A 14168-nucleotide genomic window follows, 5' to 3' on the forward strand; every position below is an offset into this window, starting at 1 on the left:
GTGTCCCAGATCTTCACCTTTGAGGACGGCCCTTCTTACTCAGAAGCCAAAGCGAGTGGTAAGTGTCTGGTTGCACAGACTGGATTGGGGTGGAGAGAGGATGAGTATCCAGCACTGGGTGTCTGGCTCTCTAAGGGTTTACCAGTTAGGAGTTGTTGGAAAGTTTATTGTGTGACTCTTAATATTTATGGTATTTTGTTATACAATGATTTTGCTTTAGTAGATTCTTGATATCATGTTTCTTTTTTCTGAATACTCGGAGCAACAAGAATAAGACCAGATACTCTCATTAGAAGCTAAAAATGTGTTTTCCAGAGGATCGCTATGAAATATAGGGGCACTTTAAATGTGGTGTGAGTCTTGATATTTTTGCTAAAGTGAATTTCTGTATATTGAGTACGCATTTCCCAAAACTTTTCCATTTTAAATTTGAAGGTGTATTTATCTTTTGGGGGAAGAAATAAAATAACATAATAAAACATTTTTGAGTACAATAGATCTGAGAGTTTATGTAGTAGCATTGCAAATAACTGATATGATGGCTTTAAAATAAAAAATGATTGTTTAATGAACCAAAGCACTTTGAAATACACAATTGCTCACTTCAATTTTAACCTTCTCCTCAACATTTACACCATGATGATAGACAAGCCTTTTATGGTGCTATGTTTCCAGGCCCTCTTTTTCAGTTCTTTATATTTAAGCATCATCTTTTGAACTAGGAAAGTGAGAAACATATACAATTAAGGCAGTAAGTAGAAATCAGGGTAATAGTGAATAACTTGGTAGAGAAACTTACTACTAGAACTTACCCTATACTAAACATTTATTTTTTCAATAGCTTGACTTTCTACAAAGTCAATAGCTTGACTTTCTACAAAGAACTTGCTTCTTTGTAAAGTTAGTGCTTTGAGAATGAGAATCAGAACCAGGCTTTGATTTCCAAATTCAGAACAGTGAAGTCTGAAAAAGCCGGGCAAGTTATGCTTTATTTATCATACTAAAATAAAATAAGAGATTTCATTAATAGGGAATATATAGTTCAAGAGAACTGATCAGTTTGAACTGCAGAAAGACTGAAATACACATTGTTGATTGTACTTTTTTACTAATTATTTTTTGTCAGGAGTGGACAACACAACTCTGTACTATAAATATTTATACCATATAATATATGCCCATATAGTCTTTCTTTCATACTGCCTTTGATTCTATATATTTATCTGGATCGTAAGCTCCTTAAGGACAGAACACATTTTATATACCTTTTCATCTGTTATGATGTCTTTTATTTGATATTGAGTGAATTAATGAACAAATAAATGAATATATGAATCAGGTATTATTTTTAAGTAGCTTGTTCTGTAAGGAAACATAATCCTGAAAGGTCAAAATCCTTATTGTTTCATGTACAATTTAGAGATGAAGCAGTTAAAGAAATGTTTGTTCATACAGAAAATTTAGCAATGAAACCTACTTTCAGAAAGAAATTGCCTGAGCTTCTTTCTCCAGGAATAATGTAATATTTTTTAGAAGCACTGGCGTTCTTGAGTCAAAGGTGTAAATTTGGAGGAAGACAATAAGACAAAAATATAAGAGGAAATTTATTAGAGCAGAGGAGAATGAATTTGGAGCGGAGCAGTAGGCATTTGAATTTATGACAGAAAAGAAAGAGACTCAGAAGGCAAGAGGTTACAGTCCAGTAAAGAGACCAGCTGTACCAGCGTTAATAGGGAAAGACCAAGTGAATAACACCTAGAATTTCTCACATCTTTTCTGACGATATGTATATTTGAAAGTGTGGTGTGAAGAAGCCCCAGATTTAACTTTCCAGTACCCCTCACTCACTAATAATTAATCAAGAGGGTCAAGCTTCGAACATGACAGAGTTAGCTAGGAAGCACTACAGTGAAATTGCAGTATTACCTACTTTGGAATTGTCATGGAGACAGAGAATATGAATTAACAGAAAATCCAAATCTCAGTTAATATTTTTTTTAAAGAAATGTGGCTTTATGAGTTTCAAATGTATGGTATTATGGGCTCTACATTGCATGAAATTTTTATAGTGCTGGTGGGAAGGGAAGAGTAAAGAGAAAGTTGTGTTTGGATGTCCACAAGGACACCCCAGGTGTCATCTCTTGGGGCATTGGATCCTCAGTTTTATCATCAGCCTAGATATAAGTAGAGAGCTCTTTGGGGACAAGTTAGGACCTTAAGTGGGGCTGAGGCTAGTGGCAGCGTGTTGTGGGTGGGGTTGGGGACATCAGTATATTCATTTGTGAGAGGTGGCAAAGGCTGGCTGATAACCAGTTACATTTATCAGTTCTGTCAAGTTCGAGTTGAGGTCCTTGGGTTGGTTGTGTTAATAAATAAGTTATGATTTGTAAGTAAGGACTTGCCAAGATTACTCTAAGTAAGGACTTTTAAGTAATTCGAAAAACTGTTTTCAGTAGCTTTAATGTTTTCTTTAAAGTATAAATTTGTCCATTTATTCAGTTTCATTAAAGAGAAGCTTAACCTCTCTTTATAATCTGAAGATGTGAGTCCAAGTTCAATGTTTTCCTCTGATTTTGCTGAAGACTGAAACATATAAATAGAATGTAGGGGGGAAAAGAATTACAGGAAGAGTTTTTCTTTTGCCATGTTGCTGTTTGTTTTTGTTTTGTTTTTGTAAAAAGGCTAGGAGCCATTTTTTTGTCCTTTTTATATCCTGAAAAGCATTAGGAAGTAAATCAAAGAGATGGCAGGGCCCAGTCAAGTAAGACTTTGTAAACTATTGCAAGTACTTTGGCCTTTATTTCAAGCGAACTGGGAAGCCATTGGAGAGCTTCCAGTGAAGGTGCTGCATGTCTGCCTTGTGGCTTTTAAAGATCACTCTGGTGACTATTTAAGAATAGACTGTAGGGATGCAAAGTAGAAGCATGGAGACCAGTTAAAAAGCTACTGCAGTAATTCTTGCAAAAGATGGTAATGGCTTTGTCAGGGCAGAAATATGGTAGTGATAATAAGTGGTTGAATTCTAGATTTGTTTTGAAACCAACATGATTTGCTGATGGATTTGGAATGTGTCAGGAAGGGAGGAGTGAAGGATAATTCCATAGCTTCTCACCTGACCAGGTAGAATATTGGAATTTCCCTTTATTGAGGTAAAGAAGACCATAGGAAAAACAGGTTTGTGGGGATTAGGAGTTTAATTTTGCACATACTAAATTTGAGATGTTCACGAGTCATCCAAGCAGATTGTGAAGTAGGAATTCAATGTATGAAGACTGAAATTGAGAAGAGAGGTCTCTGCTAGAAATAAGAACTTGAGAGGTCAGTTCATAGTTGTTATTTGAAGTCAATATGATGATATTCCCCTAGAGAAGTGAGTGTAGATGGAGAAGAACAAAGGACAAAGGCTTGAGCCCTGGGGCCCTCCAGCGTTAAGAGCTCTGCTAGATGAGGACCAGCAAAGGAGAGCGTAATAAGGAGCAGCCTGTGAGGTAGGAGGAAAACTAAGGGTGAATGGTATTTTGGAAGCCAAGAAAAGAAAGTATTTCAATGAAAGGAGTCAGATAATGCTGGTCAAATGAGATGAGGACTGAAATTGACCATTGGCCGCTCCGAGGTAGAAATGATTGATGACCTGGATGAATAGCCACTTTGGTAGGGAGGAGGTACATGGGAGAAAAGCATTGGGGCAGTGAGTACAGACAGCTCTTTAAGGAGTTTTGCTGTAAGAGGGGTAGCGAAATAGGGCACTAACTAAAGAGTTGAGTTCAAGTAATGTCCTTTTCTCTTTTTTTAGAGAAGGGAGATATTATAATAGGTTTGTGTGCTGATGTGAGTGATCCAATAGAAGGAAAATTAGTTTGCAAGGTGTGTGTGGGGGCACAGCTGTTAGGGACAGTGGCAGTGGCTCTGGGCAAGCAAGGTGGGATAGGATCTAAGGCAGTGGTTCTCTGAGTGGGGGCCACAGGCTGGCATGGGTCTGCGGATGCTCTGTTACTCGTCTAAGAGGAGGTAAATAGAAAAATTAAGAGTAAATAAAAACTTTTAGCAGCTTGACACAGCAATTTTATGTCTGTTGAATCTAATAAAAAAATTGGGTCTTGTATTTTTTGTCTTCATCTTTCTAGCAATTTATTATTTTATTGAAGTAAGATACACCTAACAAAATTAACTAGTAACCATTTTAAAGTGCGAAATTCAGTGGCATTTAGTATAATCACGATGTTTGCCAACCATTACCTCTTTCTAGTCCCAAGGCATTTTCATTACCCCAAGAGGAAACCGCATGTCCATTAAACAGTCACTCCTGTTTTCCCTCTCCCGGCTCCTGGTAACCATGAATCTGCTTTCTCTCTCAGTGGATTTGTCTATTCTGGATTTTCATGTAAATGGAATCATACAATCTGTGGCCTTTTGTGACTGGCTGCTTTTACTGAGCATAATATATTCGAGGTTCATACAAGTTTTAGCATCTATCAGCACATCATTTCTTTTTATGGCCTAATAAGATTCCAAAAAATACCACATTTTTTAAATTTATTCATTAATAAATAATGAATATTTATTGATGGACATATTTATTGTTCACCTTTTGGCTATTTGGGTAGCATTGCTGTGAATATTCTTGTATACATCTTTGAATACCTGTTTTCAGTTTTCATGGGCATATATCTGGGAATAGAATTCCTGGACCATATGGTAATTTCATTTAACTTTTTGAGGAACTGCCCAACTGTTTTCTTCAGTGGCTGTACTGTTTTACATTCCCACCACGGAGTATAAGGGTTCCAGTTTCTCTTGCCAACACATGTTATTTTCCATTTTTTAAATTATGATTCTGGTAATTCATTGTTATTGTATTTTGTAAAACTATCAGACCATGGTATATTGGAAACTGAAAAAAAATTTAAAACAAAACTGATTCCTCCACACAGATAGTTTGAGAAACACTGACCTAGTTCTCAAGTGAGGGTTGGCTTATGTAAGAATGTGGACAGTTCATAGTAACAGATACAAGTTGTTCAGGAAGTGGTGTTAGAAGCATCCTGGAAATAATGCTTCTTCTACTAGGAATGAAGCTATAGATTGCATAGTAATACTTCTATGTTAATAGATGCACACATATCTACGGGTAAGTGCCATTTCATATCTGTAAATAGGCATCTCTCTACATATTGAAATCTTGAGTATAAATTCTTGGAGTATATTGGGGCTGGCCAACCCGCACAAAAAGGTTTCGATTAAAACGGGAAAGATAAACATACTTTGATCTTTTTATTTATTTATTCTGTGATCTCGATTTAAAAGTTAGAAATGGTATACCCTTCTGGTTCTTTGGCCTCTTCTGTCTCAGATACAGCAGGAGACCCCTATGCAAACTCGACCTTCCTTAACATTCAGCCTCTGCTCTTTCTAGAAGAAGGGAACACACATTTGCTGTTAATGTATTATTTATCTAAAACACATAGGATGTGAGGTGAGGTGCAGAGCATTTACATTTCACCCAAAGGTCAGATGGCCAAGGTCAGTGGAAGGGCCTGAGTTGAAAGCCTCATGCTCCTTCTGTGATGTCTGGACAGCTTGCAGAGGCCTATGCATCTCAAACTACGAGGTTTGAATCCATTCAACATTAGCAGTTTGTAGGCCAGTGAATCTAGAAGTGCTTGATTTCACTGATGGCATATGCTCCCTCTTGCAGTGGTCATGACTAAATGCAGAATGGTTAAGCTTTCATTCCATGAAATGAATTTGCTTAATGCTACATGTTAGAGTTAGCTTTTAGCAAAAAACTCATCCAGCCAAACCTCCCAGTTTTGCAGGTGAGAACAGAGGTTGTGCTGCCTATTGGAGGCACCCTCAGAACTCCTCACTCACGGTCCAGGATGTCAGTGCTGCCTGTTATGTGAAGTGATGTGACATTCTGTCTTAAGTGGCTGGTTGGGGCTGAGATTCTGTGCTTAGCATCTGAAAGGAGCTGCGACTCACCAGCTCTGTAGTCTTGGGAGTATCAGACACTTTTCTGAGAGTTCTGGTTTCCTTACCTATTGAAGGAGTATGAGGAGGTGGACCCTGTCAAACCCACACAGGTGTTATGAGGATGAAATCGTGTCCCTTATGTTAACAAGCTCTGTAAATAAAAAGATGCAACAAGAGATGGCAGGATACTATTACTTTTCACCATTCCTTTCTGCCAGGATTGTGTTGACGTTTCAGGCATTTCTTCTTGTCAGGGAGAAAGATGTTCTAGAAATGTTTTAGAGTCTTGCTCAGACAGGAAGGAAAGCATGCCAAAGAATCCGAGAGCTGCTTTTGTTTATGTTCTGCTCTGAATTGTATGGCAAGCTGGTAGGGAGAAAAACACTGACCCCTTTCTTTCCCTACTTTTTAAAGAAAGTGAATGCATTTTATGCAACATTGGGAAAATGTTGAGTTTAAACTTGGCACTTTAGGAAGTGACTTATCATTTGCTAAATTCAAAGAAAAGAGCTCTCAGCTGGTAAACCTTATGTGACCTTTATATTTTTGGCTTAGCTTTGAACTGAGAGCTAAGTGGGGCATTCACTGGCACCAACCGTGGAGGCTAATGCATGCAAGGGAATGGACCCCACCACAGGAGGGGATATCTGGCTCAGATGCCCAGTTCTGGGCTGGATTCTAAGATGTTCACTTCAATTCCCTCATCTGGAAAGTTGAAAAAAAATAATAACAGCTTTACTTATTTTTATATATGGATCACATAAACAATTATGTAAAAGCATGGCAGAAGCTGTCAACTCCCTTATTCTCATATGAAGACCCATTTTTTACATATCTCTTTATTTCAGCAAATGCCTGGCAGTGGGCTGTACATATGAAAGTGATTATGATCATTAAGGAGGGTTTATTTTTTAGCTCTAATTTAGCTCTAAACTATATGGATTGTGTTTCTTGAAATTAGCTAGACATCATGGTCTGCTGAGTGAGGAGGAGGATGAAGCTTAATAATTTTAAGCATATAATAAACATTTCGAAATGGCAGCTTTGAAGACTTATTTTTAATATATCACACATATGATATGTTTCCTAAGTAAAGCAAAGGAAGTAACTAGAGAAGAAAGATCTATAAGGACACCAGCAAGTCCCTTTATAACTTAAGGGTAGTAAAGAAGGGAAGCTAATAAAATGCTGTTTAATGAGGACACATAGACTTTCGTCTTTTCTTCAAACTTCTTTTCTTCCTCCATGAAAAGAGCACCATACAAGGCACACTAGAGAAGACTGAGAGCTGATGCGCTCCTAACATGTCCTTTGTGTAAAACTCTGACTTTCGACAAAGCCACTGCCAGTCTAGGAATAGCAGGAACTCTCCCGGAGATACCTGAGAGAGGTCAGACTCACTTGTTCACCGAAGGAAAGAGTTCACTCACTGTAGCACGTCGGCAAGAATTACCAGGGCAGAGATTATATTCTTTTAGTTCTGTAGTTCTCCAGGTACCTATTATTCTGCTGTGTTCTCAGAAGGTTCATGGGATGGTTTTTGTTCTTGAATATCTAAGAAACTGACCTCTGGTTCCTTTCTGCTGGTGTCTCACCGGCCCAGAGTTAGGCATTCTGGTAAAGCAATCAGTGAAATAAATCTGACATGATCAAACATGAGATACAACTGCCAGGCTACAAACATACCCTGGATTTATAGCATATAGAATCTTCCCTCTGGAAAACTTGCATTTTAAAGATTTAATTTTTTACATTGGTTTTCAATTTATTACATAGCCACGCAAGAGAGGTTGAGAGGGGCTTAATCACTATCACAGTAGAGATTGGGTTGAGTTGCAGGCCAGATGCTGTGGCATCTCTGAGTCTTGGTGCTGGTGTTTAGGAAGAGGAGCCAGCATTGGAACTTAAGTCTCCAAACCACTTCCCTGGGGGCATTCTTTCTGCTAGTATATCCTCTGGTTACCTCTTCCCTTTTCTTCCTTTCCTTTTCTCACAAATTCTTATGTAGCTCTTGCAACATCTGTAAGACAGTGTTCTGTGCACTTGATGGGGATAACTTGTTCACTTCTCATAGTAGTATTATCTCCATTTTTCAGACGAGGACACTGAGACATAGAGACAATGTCTGTGAAGTAGGGAGGAAAAGCAGACCTCGTTTTCCTGTTGCAGGTGCAGAAACAGCACCATGATGATCTATCTAGCTTGTCTGAGGCCTCGCTGGATTAACAGTCCGGCATTCTCATGTTTGAAATATTTTCAAGGAAATAACTGTGATTGGAGTTCAGAATACATGGAAATGTACTGTCTGCCAGGACTAAAAATATGGATGCAATAGTACTTCTTGTGCTGTAATGATAAAATTCCAAAATCTGCTCCCTTGACATATGCATCATGCAGAAACACCCTCTTCTGAGGGTATCTTTCTGTAGCATGTTGATATCTCAGCAAACAAACAAACAAACAAAACTAAAAGCAGCTTGAAAAACCCTTACCAGGTGTGGTATTTACAGTTTTATTCCCAAAGCTAAATACAAACTTTAAAAAACACCTTTATGACTTTATTAATACGGTAAGGTCACTTTTAATTTTGTGGTTATATTTTAATTTTCTTTTTATAACAGGAGGGAGGTGAAGTACAAGTGTTAATATTCGATGAAGTCAGACATTATAAAATTAAATAACTAGTTATTAGCTTTGAAATTATAAATGCAAATAGAAACATAACTCCTTTTTTATATAGTTCTTTTCTCCCATGGACATAAGCTATTATTTTAAAGTTAGTATGAATAAAAAGCTTGGTTGATTTTTTTCCCAGATAATTTTTGAGACAGTATTTTTCACTCTACTTAGTCTGTCAGTGGCTTTTACATCTTAAACTTGATGTTTTAAAAACTCTTCAGTTCAATAACCAGGATGTCTTCGCAGGAGGTTTCCTTCAGGCTAAAGTTTCTAGTCTACAGCAAGATAAGGAGAGAGTGAGCTCTGGAAAGTACACTTTTAAGAACTTGTAAGTGTCCTGACATAACCAGGTTGAACAGAATGACGAGAAAACATTGCTTGTCCATGTTTTCGAAGCTAACTTTATCTTGATGAGATTCAGGTGTGACATTTAGTTCCCTACCTGCCTGCTTAGTCCAGGGACCCCAGTCTGTTGTAGGCGCATCACTTGTCATCAGTTCGCTGTTGCTGTTATTCATTCAGTGACTATTTGTATTTAAAAATCCTGAAGAGGCAGCGCCCACATGAGCATCAACTTGGATATGATAATAGCCACTCTGATTAGAGCATCCAACATCATCACGCATGAGATTTCTTCATTTGAATCTGACTTGGATGCACTGGGCCTCAGTGATGTTTTGCAGGCGTGGTGTGGAGTTACTCAGGAGTTTATTTTCCTTGCTCCGCTCCTCAGAGGCACGGCTCAGGCCAAGTACAACTTGAATAACCTTCAGGAAAGCTGTGCTGTCCTTCTGTCGGCCGCTGTCTTTGAAAATTGCCTCCAGAGTTAGTGAGCAGGAACAGTTAAGATTTACAAACAATGATGAAGCTTGTCATGCATCTTTCACCATTCATCATCCAGGTGCCGTGCCTGGGCGGTGAAGTGTTCTTCATAAAAACCAGCTCAGTGTGAAATACACCTCGCTGCAATGTTTACTGCTCTGAAGCTCGTCAGAAGCCCTTTATAGTAAATCCAGATTGCGATGTGACATTACAGTATATCATTGCCCGGTGCGGTGGGGTTTACACTGGGAATGAGTGCAGTGCACACCAGATGAGGTGTCCAAACTGAGTTATGTCAGAATTTGGCTGTTATATGGGGATAGCTTTTGTTTTCTCAACACTGAAAGTTAGCTTTATATGTATTTATATTTATATATTGGCATATACTTCCCATCTTGCACATATACTCAGGTATACAATATATGCTGAGGTCAGGTTCTAACTGGGCTTCTGCTGTAAAGGATGGTGACCAGCTTTTATGTACCTTCCAACTGTTGTTCATCGAAATTGGCATAAACGGAATCTTTTGGGGGAACTAGAGTAGATGGTTATTTCATCATAGAAGTGGGTTTGATTTTGCTATGTATCAAGTGGTCATATTTTCCATCCTTTTTTATGAAACCAAGGACCCCTCTCTCTATCCTTTTGATATGAAGGCAGAGAGGAGAAACTCCATAGGATTGTTAGAACTGGCTGTCGGGCACCTTGCCTGTCGTGCTGAGCATGGGCACTTAAGGAGGCCTCTGAAGTCAGTTGCTTATTTATTATTTTTTTCAGTGGATATCAAAATCTTAGTGCTGGTTCTGTTATCTTGAAATGTGTGGCTTCCAAGAGATTTATGGTGTTTTAGCTCAAATCTGCAAACTAAAAGAGCACACTGAATTTATTATATGATCAGGCTTATTTACATTCACCCTATAAGTGCCGATATTAAAAATGAGCTCCATAAAAAAATGATATCCGGTGATAACAGCAGGCCCTGCAGTGCCATGATCGTCTTCTCCACACACACATTTTAGAATTCTCTTTTCTGTGTAGCAGGGTTGTTAGGAGAACCGCTTTGCGTTATTAGAAGCTTACTCATCTGGCAGTACCTTAGATCCAGGGTCTCTGCCTGCATTTACACCACGTCCAGAGTAGAGGTTCTCCCCACTTTAGATGCAGAGGCAACCATAGTCCTCCCACTACTGCCCTCTGCTGTTTTTCTGCCTGTGTTTCCTCTTAGTTGTAGTGTCCTCTTACTGGAGATTGATAACGGGTGCCACATCTGAGCTTCCTGAAGCTGCACAAGAAACGATTGCAGGTGTAAGGTGCTGGCCTCTAGGGGTGGCACAGGGGCCATTCCACTGGCTCTCGTGCCAGAAGAGGGAGAGAATAGCCCCAAGTCAGTCCAGCATAATCACTTCGTTAGGGTTGTGAGATCAAACACAGGATGGCCAGTTTAAAGTTAAATTTCAGATAAATCACAGAAATTATTTTAATATAAGCATTTCCAGGTACTAAAAAGTATTTGTTGTTTCTGAAACTTAACTTTAATTTAGCATCCTGTATTGTTATTTGCTAAATCTGGCAATCTTATGCTTCATCCAAGTCCTCTCTGAACCATTGTTTTTTAGGGCCTTGGGTAAAAGGCAAAAATGAAAAGTGGACAGAGGAAAGCAATACTTTCTTTAAGCATATTCAGCAGTTTTAAGATTGTTTCATTTATATTTCTACAAAAATAGTACAAGAGGCAGTGCTGATCATTCTTGAAACAGTTTTCTCTATTGGCTGAAACCATTCATGGGTTTCTCAGTGAAAAGTTTCTGGGTCATATTTTATCCTTGCACATATTAGCTGTATTGTTTCTTCCTCTGTTTAGGTATTTCACAGGTCCAGACATTTCTTTTTTCATATTTTATAAGTTAGCTCTATTAATATAATGGCAAATAAAAATGAACCCACTGCCGCTCAGAATCAAAATGGAAATTTATACTTTTCATGCACTTGGTTCAGTAGTACCCTGGTAGCTTTGCCAGCCAAAATAACAGTGACTCGTGAAGCGCTCTGGCAGTTCCCCTGTCTCTTTCCTGAAGCCTCCCAAGTATATAAATGATAGCTCAGTCAATAAACAAGTAATAAATTCATCGAGTGCCAATTATGTTTCTGTGGACTGAGCATTAACACCTAGGAGATGAACCATGGCAGAGAGTGTGCTGCAGTGATCACTAAACATCAGCAAATCCTGGCAACACATGCCCTTACTGTCCCAGACGCAGAACAGCCTTGCTGCCTCGCCTTTGCAGGTGGGCAAGGGAGCGGCCATGCGCCCAGCTGTCTTGCTGTTATTCAAGACTTGGGTAAGGCCTTCGCTGTAAACCTAAGAGAGTTTTCTCCTCAAGTTAGAGAACCCAAGATCACAACCATACTTTTAGTCTAGATAGACATTTCCAAATAATCAGCCCTTTCCAGGCATGCTTCACCTTTGTCACTTTATTTAGTTATAGAGGTGGGATGGGCTTGATTGACTTGTTTGTTCTTAACAGTTTTATTAATACATAATTCACATACCATAAAATTTACCCCTTAAAGCATACAATTCAGTGGTTTTTAATATATCGACAAAGTTGTGCGATCGTCACCACTATCTAATTGTAGAATGCTTCCGTTATTCCCTCAAGAATCCCCACATGCAGTAACTTTTCATTTCTACCTCCCTCCCAGCCCCCGGAAACTGCTATTTGACTTTGTCTATGGATTTGCCTATTCTGGACATTTCATATTAACAGAATCATATAATGTGGCCTTATGTATCTGGCTTCTTTCACTTAGCATAATGTTTTCCAAGTTCATTCCACCCGTAGCATGTAAGTGCTTCATTTTTTTTTTTTTAATGGCCAAATAATATTCCATTATATGGAAGGGCTTGGTTTATTTTGAGTTCAAAAACTATTGCAGGGCCCAGCAAAACTATTACACCATGTGATTCTCAAGGTGAAATATGTGTTTTATCTCATCTTATTAATCTCCAGCTCTTTCAGCCCAGCATGTGAACGTTTTTAATAAGTAGATTCTACTATATGAAATGAAAAATGTGCTGGTATGGACAATGAGCAAGCCAGGTTGTGTTATTTTTATGTTTTATGGTAATACTGTTTATGCTGCTAAGGCTGCTGTAATAAAATAACACAGGCTGGGGGGCTTAAAAAAAGGAATTTATTTTCTCACAGTTCTGGAAGTTAGAAGTCTGAGATCAGGGTACCATCAGGGTTGGTTTCTGGTGAGGCCTCTCTCCTTTGACCTTTCATCTGTGTCCAGAGAGAGAGAAAGATAGGGGGCTGGACAGAGAGTTCTGTCAGATGAGGAGGGCCCTACCCTTAAGACTCATTTAACCTCATTTATCTCCCTAAATGCCTTATCTCTAAATATGGTCACATTGGAAGGTAGGGCTTCAGCATATTAATTTGGCATGGAGCACGGAGCTCCATGCCAAATTAATGTCTCTATGTGTAGTGTCCTTTTCTTGATGTGGTTCTTGGGAAATAGGAAAAGGATTCGGTGGGCCAGTGTGTATATAGAATGAATGGAGCATTTTTCCTTCTCTAGTGTCTGGCATTTGCTGACCACTCATTTACCTCCCAAGCTTTAGACATGCCGAGCCCAGCCTGTGGCAGGTCCTCATGCGCTGGTTGGGTCTCCAGAACAAGGGTGTTTTTCAGAGATGGAAAACTCTGTGGTGAAGCACCGCCTACTCACTGGGAGCACTTTGTCACCCAAATTTTGTTCTTCTTTCCCCCCCTGGAATTTTTCCTTCTCTCCGAATTTGGGAAAATAATTTCTGATTACTTGCCATCTTTGCCCTTGGAAGTGCTCTGTATAACCTTAAGCAATTTAACTTTGATATACAGCTACAAATTTGAATCTGCCAATTTTCCTGGCAGGTGTGGCAGGGTATTAGGGTCTTCCCCCATAGGGAAATGAATGAGAAAGCAATGCAGTGCTTCCAGATGTTATTGCGAACCAATACAAAGCTCGCTTCACTATAAAATGGACTAGCTAATGTCCATTACAGATCAGCCAAATTTGAAAAATAAACTTACTCTATGAAGTACTTTGACAGATACCATTTTGTTTAATCTTAAGAACAATCTTATTAGGTAGTAAGAGCTTTTTTCCTCCTGACACCAGTCGATTCTGATACCAACTGGGTGTCCTACAATTCACTTTAGTTCAGACTCACAGGACTACCTCCACTTCAGACACCAGCCACAACTGGGGTGCCTAGGCCACCCAGATTTCTGTGCTGCCCACTACAAATTTGAGGGTTCCTGTGATCTCCCTCAGGTTTGGTAATTCACTATAATCACTCACAGAACTTGGCAAAGCACTTTACTATTACTGGTTTATTATAAAGGATATAACTCTGGAATAGCCAAGTGGAAGAGATGCACAGGGCAAGGTACAGGGAGAGGGTTTGCTCTCTTTGGGCAAACCACTCTCCTAGCACCTTAGTGTGTTCACCAACTTGGAAGCTTTACAAACCCTGCCTGTCATTAAAGAGTTTTTCTAGAGGCTTCATTACTAGGCATGATCGATTAAATCACTGTCCATTGGTGATTAGCTTAATCTTTGGCCCTTCTCCTCTCCCTGGTTGTTGGGGGGATAAGGCTGGAGGTTTCAAGTTCTCATTAAGGCGAGGTCTTTTTGGCACTCAG

The 14168-nt window shown here is 39.1% G+C and overlaps 1 protein-coding gene across 1 annotated transcript in view; it reads left to right on the plus strand.

Annotated features, from left to right (window-relative positions):
• DMRT1 (doublesex and mab-3 related transcription factor 1) overlaps positions 1 to 14168 on the plus strand; it is a 93192-nt gene that overhangs the window by 48793 nt on the left and 30231 nt on the right. The gene's annotated exons all lie outside the window — the stretch shown is intronic.

The sequence above is a fragment of the Pteropus vampyrus genome, unplaced genomic scaffold (genome assembly GCF_000151845.1).
Source record: "Pteropus vampyrus isolate Shadow unplaced genomic scaffold, Pvam_2.0 Scaffold354, whole genome shotgun sequence".
NCBI lineage: Eukaryota > Metazoa > Chordata > Mammalia > Chiroptera > Pteropodidae > Pteropus > Pteropus vampyrus.